Raw genomic sequence first — 7,696 nt, forward strand, 5'->3', positions numbered from 1 at the left:
CATTTATTTTCCTTTTGTAAGTGTAAATAAAATTTATAAATTTTAAAAAAATTAAATGTAAATTAGTAAAGCTATCATTTTATTTATAATTTCTTACGAAATTTGTAAAAAAAAATAGCATAAATTTTGATACTAATTTCAAAAAGAAAATATAACGGAAAGAGCATCAATGTTTTTGATAAATAATTACATAAGTTTTTATACTAATTTCATGAAATTAAAAAAACGGAAAGCATCCATAAATACCTATATAAATACATATTCTTTCCGTCAATTTATACGATATTTTATTCTTGAAATTCAAGCTAGGTGAAATTTTTCATCACTTTAACCTTTTTTATTTTTCTTGCTATTTAATTTTTGTGGACTTCTCAAAAATATACGATACTATAAAAAATTTATAAAAAAAATATGCTTTGTATCTTGCTATCAACATCTTGCTCCATGATTCAAATTCTTTTCTTACCTACCGAGCATGTATCAAAAAACAGTTTATCTACTTTATAAAGATAGAAGACGTAAGGTCTGCGTACCTTGATCCTAACCTCTGCAAACCCCACTTATAGAATTACACTGTATATGTGGTATTCTTGTAAATAATTATGAAGATTTTTTAAATTTTATAGGTTAAACAGTGCGTACATATAGTTTCTTTCAAAAATGCAAATCATTAATATCTTGGTGATGATTTTTTGAACGCAATTCTTGAATATCAATGTTGTGATCTATGATAATTGAGGTAATTAATATGATGCTATGGATCTCATACAATTTTTCCTTTTTGATTTGATAGTATGGAGAGTGATACAAGGATAATTCAAGAGAGGATAAGCAACAAGAAGTTGAACAAACTTAGACTAGGAATCACCTTTTATTGTGATGAATGTGTGGGTATGGTAAAATTAGGTTAAGCTCCGTTAAGCTTTTTATGTTTACTTTGAATGATATAATGTGTTTACTTTGGGAATGGAGGTACTTTTATTTTTCTACTTTGAAGAGCCTTTTGGACTTTTAGTTACTTCAAATTTTTCTATATATTTATGTTATTTTTAGACTTTTAGTTACTTCGAATTTTTCTATATATTTCTGTTATTTTTTAAAATATTATTACACTTATACGAATAGGCCTTAAGTTGAGGTCTTAATTGTAGTACAAATGAAAAATTGAAACGATAATTTTGATTTTTTTCTGGCAATGAATATGTAAGCTCCCCTATGAGTACATCCCTTTGTAGTTTGGGCTAAGCAAATACCAAATTGAACTACCACTAAAATTTCTGAGCCATTTCTGAAAAATGTGTCATCTTATGACTGTTGAGTATGATTTCAATAATGTCTTTGTTTTGCAACAATAGAGTTCTATAATAAAGCTTATAACAATTTTAGATTTGATGCTAGCTCTCTTGCAAGTGCTCGTCTATTAGGGAGCATCGTGAATTGAGCATGAGAGATTCTAATGATGTATTTATCGTAGTACTTATACTTCTGAAACTTTTACGTATTTAGGGAGCATTGTTAATTGAGCATGAGAGAAATTCTAATGATGTATTTATTGTAGTACTTGTACTTTTGAGCCTTTTATCTATTTATAAAAATAGTTTAGCAATATTGTATCCTGTTCTTTTATTTGTATAGCAACAATATTTGTTCATTATAATCAAACTACGATAGAGAAAAGTTATAGTTTTTTCAAAATCATACCCGTTGGGCCCGTGCATAGCACGGGAAATTCTTATCTAGTCTATATAGAAATGCCAAGTCATGGACGACCAAGGGCAAAAGAGTCATTTTGCTTGATAAAAAATCTTTCTTACTTTTCTAATATACTTCTAGAAGAATCGGGTCTCCTCTGTTCCAACAAAATAAATAGAAAGACATATCTTCTGTTCCAACTTAGAATAGGATTGCTTACTTTGGTCCTCTTCTGTTAAAGTTTTCGGTATCATTTTCTTTCTGTTCTCTTTCAAACTTATCAAGTTCATACTTAGACTCATGCTTGTTCTTTCTTCAACATTGAATTCCTTTCTTTTGTTTATCTTTTTCAGCCTTTTTTTTAAGGAATACGTTTTCAATTTTCTCAGTTGAGCGATCTAAAATGTTAGATATCAATTGATGAATTCTGTATGTAAACAGTTCTCAAACACCATTGTTAGCTAAGCAATGAGAGGAAACTGAAACTTTTTATTACTAAAAGAATGAATTGTGTTACAAAGATACACACTGCAGAGTATATAGGCTTATACACAGCTGGTAACTAACTACACATGCCTAACCAACTTCTAACAACTAAATCAAAATATATCTAGATAGGACAATCAATAACTATGCTTCAAGTAATTCCCATTTCATCATTAATTTTGCCTAAATTTTGTTCCGTGTGTGTAATGTTTATGACTTCTGCTTTTAGTTATCATGTGCAATATCATAAGTAGCTATGTTTTACCATGTTATTACACTGTTGTGATTGTATTTAATAGAATCAAGGAGTTGCTTCTAATATAGTATTGGAAGTTGTCAAAGTCTACCTTTATGGAAAGGGAACTATTGTTTGTCGTTTCACATCAAAGCTATTTTTTTATCCATTAATTCCATGAGATACTTATCACCTCCTCCAATACACAAGTTCCAGGTAATTCTGTCCACCATAATTAACCTGTAGAATATTCATAATTTTTCCTCTTGAGCATTAATATGATAGTTAGCGTACGTAAATTAATAATAGCTTACACTAGCTCAATTAAACTTAGTTTTTGATGAATATTGATATTGTGCTCTTTGAGAGACTTGAGAGTAATTTTTCTGTTGCATTGATAACAAGTAACAAAAATTATAGTCCTTAAGTCCACACATATGTTTACAGAACATTACTGTGGACTATTGTCTATTTGATTCTCTCACCATCAATTCATGTAAAGATAATCTGTGTGAATTGCTTTTGCGAAGTGTTTCAATATGTCGATTTATTCTTAAAAAGTGTAATCGCTGATTGTTTCAACAACTGATTCCAAGTAATTTGCCAATAAGGTGAAACTCATTTTAACTAATATAAGAATCTTTGTTGTGTTGTCTATACTTAATTGTTATGTCTTTTGAGGAAGTTTTTCTTAGTCGTAGGCCTATAATTAATATTATAGTTCTTGCATTTCTGCACAAAAATTCTGGACTTCCTAATTTATACATTTGTTTTGTAAGGACTCCAACCCTTCATTACATTTTGTGTTTAAGTGGGAAAAATAAAATACACCTTTGACTGATAAGAGAAAAGAGACCATTTACGTTCAATGTTGTTCATGTTTACTTAAAATCACAGCCTATCCGATGTTCTTGATACTATTAAGATTAGTACATTTGTGAAATAGAACCTTAAAGTTGTATTAAGAATGCAGAGCAGATAAAAAGTTATCTTTAGTGCAACGTAAAGGGCAAAGACAATGCTAAATTTTAATTCTATCATGTAAGGTATAGTATAAAGCTGACTCGACTTCAACATTTTGTATGATTTTCAAATTCATGATTTTTCAAAATGACACTCTCCATATATTATTTCCACTCTTCTACAACTCTGTCTAGCTATCTTATCTTTATTGTGGTTATATGAGTAACATGTCATTATTCATGGCTTTGGATATACTCCTCCTTCCTTCTTGAATTTCGTAGACAATATTTCATGCTTCTCATAGCTCTAAAATGTATGAAATTTTCTGACGCCTACTTCTGTGGGTCTCTTTTTTTTCCCTTGATTATAATTTGAGATTATATGGAATGCTCATCATATTGAATAGACACCGGATTACACAAAGAGAGTTAGACTTGATTTGTATTCCAAGAAAATAAAGGAGTACTTTCAAGAATATCTTACTATTTTGAGGTATGATTTCCTCTCAACTTTTGCTCAAATCTTTCTTCTTTTCCTGCTATTTTCATCTTAAATTTTCTTATTTGTTGTGTTCATTCTATGGTGACATTTCTCCGTCTATAAATGGGAAATTTTGGGTTGAAGGGAACTTTGATTTAATACGATTTTCCTTGATATTTTTACTGTCACAGTGAAAAGTGCAAGATCAAAACTAAGAATAAAAGCAAAAAAGGAAACTTAAATATCAAAATTGGCATCTAAGCTGACAGGAGAAAATTTAAGACATGCTTAGCTATGATCTTATTTTGGTTCTGTAACCATAACTGTTGTTTATCCGAAAAATCCTTCTGATTCAGACTCTCAATTAGTGTCTAATCGCTACTCAAAAACGTCCCAAATGGATGACCACTGAATGTTGTAATTGCTGCTTGAGATGTAGGCAAAAGTGTTGATGAGAACATGCTTGCGGCTGTGTTAGTACCCATGTTTGGTGTTGCAGGCTGTTCTTTCGATGTGTCTGGTAAAAATGGATTGTAATAGTTAGTTGGTTTCAATACTGGAATTTGATTATAGTTATTCATATTAGAAATTAGTTTTAGGACACTATTTGAAAACAATGTCAATGAATTTTGATTATACAATTCGTTTAAGTAGAAAGAACTAAAGTTGCTAACATTGTTAGAGGTGGTAGGTGATGCTTTTGTTTGTGGGGTTGCTTCGAATAATACCATATTCCAACCACTATTTGGACCATTTCTTGATATTGTTCTGGAATCTGGATCTTGACTTTCTTGGAAGGCATTGAAAGATGGCAATGACGATGACAAGGTGAAAGTGTCATAGTTAATGTTGTTAGCAGCAGTATTAGACATGGGTTGTACTGACTTTGTTTGTGAGGTTGCTTAAAATTCTAAATTCCAACTATTGCTTGAAGAAGCCTTAGCAGGTAATACATTCGTTCCATTTCTCGACACCTCTTTTGGTTCTAGATGTTCTGAAAAGGTGTTAAAAGATGTTGATGATGGTATTAAAGCTTCATTTAGTACAACTTCCCATCCTTTGGCTGAACTTGAATCCAATGTAAGCTTTTGTTTCATCTATTCTTGTTTAGCTTCTTTATAGTTATGTTCTTTCGCTTTCTCTGCAATAGAATGTTAATTATGATCCGACTGTCTTGCCTTTTGCTGTCTGCTGTGGTTTATATGTTCCTGCCTTTGTGTAGTAATTCAGGGGTGTGGTGAGTATTGCTCTCTTACCATTTTTTTCTTTATAATTTATTCAGGTGTACATGTTGTAAGTTTTTGTTTGTGATATATATTGTAGCTATAATTCATAAATATCAAGTTTCAACATATAAACACACATTAGCATTAATCAATGTTATACTCAATTCAAACATTACTTTAGTTTTTTTTTTCATGCCTTTTTCCTTGGAAAATATTCAGTGAAAAATATAGAAAAGTTACAGAGATAATAGGAATCATAAAATGATTAAAATTTAATAAACACATGCTATAAAAGGGCTAGAAAATGCAGAGTGTATAGATTGATGCCACCTGACTAGAAAAATCTCCTTAAATAAATGTGACAATGAGCAAAACTAATGAAGTTTTTTGATGAAGAATGCAATAGTAAGTAATTTTATCACGCCTGGTTCGATTCGTCAAAGATAATATGTATCTATGTAGCAGGACAATTATGTTTGATGGCTATAAGAACTGGTTGTACGATACAAAAGACTAGCAAAGAATGAAGTTAACATTCTGATTATATTGTCATTTTTAGATGTTATCTATTAGCTGATACAAGTTCTCTTATGTGTCTATTAGCCTATGGCTTTGGGTGGTTTTCCTTTACCGCGGCTCTTAGAAGCCATCATGTAGTTGTATAAACTTAAAGTTTTTTCATTTTTTATTAAGAAATTTTTTCTTTAATTTTCCTTCGTCTTCTCAGGTGATGGCAGATCTTCAGAGTAACTCCTCTTGATGTTATACATGGTGGGATAAGTTATCCTGGGATAACTTGTTCCCAACCAAACGACCCTCAGTGTTTCAGTTGTGCTGATCATATTGTCTCCATCTACAATACAACAAAGTGGAAACAGGCTTGATAGTTTTCTGTTTAAAACTAAATAGTTGATCACCTACACTGAAATAGCAGTAGCAAATGCATATGCTGTTAGAATAGATCATACAAGACTTATATATGTAAACCTTAGATTAATTTGCGCATATGTTCAGATCTCGGTTAGATTAACTTTGTGGCATTGAAGGCTTGGCTTATCTTTACTTCACTAATATAAAGGGAGACTATCAGAAAGCAAAAAGATGTGTTATAATCTTTTGTTACAAACGGCATATAATTTAATTAATTGCCGATTGTTGGGCCCATGCTGCGCATGGGCAAGATTATCTAGTATACATATATATTGGGAACCAAAGTCTATGTCGTACAACTTTGACATATATATGTACATTTATTATACTATTAAGTTAATTATTGCCACATTTTTTGGTACTCGAAACAAAACGTTAATTATGTTTAAAAAATTTATTTTAAATTTATTTTTATGAGTAAATTTTACTATTGCTCCAACTAGTTTCAACACGATCATGAAAAAACTTAATCATTAACTATGAAATTTTATCATAGTAAATAATTTATGACTATATCTTTTAGTATGCCACAATTTTTTGAACATGAAAAATATTTATTTAGCTACGAGTTTTTCTTCCAATAATTTATAGTGGCTAAAAAGTTATTATTAGTACGGAAAATTTATATTTATGGCGAAAAATCACAGTCTTATAAAATTTCATTTTGGCAAAAAATTTATGGCTATATCTTATCGTTATTGCCACAATTTTTTTTATAACTTAAAGAAAACTTATTTATTTAGCTACAAATGTTTCTTCAAATAATTTATTGTGACTAAAAGTTATTATTACTATGAATTTGCAGCAGATAATATTGAATTGCTACGATATTATATTATAGCGAAAACTCTATGGCTATTTCATTTAACTATAGCTACAATAGTTTATAACTTGAAGTAAAAGTATTTATATAGCTACAATATTTTGTGTCAAATAACTTATTGTGGCTAAAGGGTTACTATTGCTACAATGACTTTTATCGCGTGACAATAACGTATAATTAGCTATAGAACTTTGTTGTAACAGTAAAATTATAGCTATTTAGGTCATTATTGCCACAATTTTTAGCAATTATAGCAAAAGTAATGATTTAGCTTTATCAATTTAATTGTCGTGGCTATGAAATTTGACAAATTTTTTGATAGCCACAAATTGTGAATTTTTGTGGCTATTACTAAGTAATAGCTACGATTTTCAAATTCATAGCTTAGATTTCGTAGCTATAAATACATTTTCTTGTAGTGTGTTGGTTTGTTAAAAAATCTTTGTGGTTGTGTTGTTGAAATCCTTGTTGGTGAGGGATGTGATTTGGTGGTGTATTTGAGTTGTAATCTATGGTATGTTGAGGGATTTTGTGCTTCCAAGTGTATGGGCTGAAACCTTGTTTTGGGAGGGTTTAGAGCTAGGAGAAAAAGGAGGACCCCAAAAATAGTCAGCTTCTCAGAAGCAATCGACGGACTAGAGGTACGGTCCGTAGATCGATCTACGGACCGTCGATTCCCTCCGTAGCTCCACACTTAGAATCTTCAAAAATTTAGGTACTGGAACCCTCACAGTATCACTCTACGGATCCACAGTACGGTCCGTAGATCAATCTACGGACCGTCAATGGACACCGTGGTTCCACACTTGGTCAGATTTCCCTGAATTGTCTTCAATCCCTTGCCTGCTGATCTACGGTCAT

This window comes from Solanum tuberosum, unplaced genomic scaffold, assembly GCF_000226075.1.
Source record: "Solanum tuberosum cultivar DM 1-3 516 R44 unplaced genomic scaffold, SolTub_3.0 scf00226, whole genome shotgun sequence".
Lineage (NCBI taxonomy): Eukaryota > Viridiplantae > Streptophyta > Magnoliopsida > Solanales > Solanaceae > Solanum > Solanum tuberosum.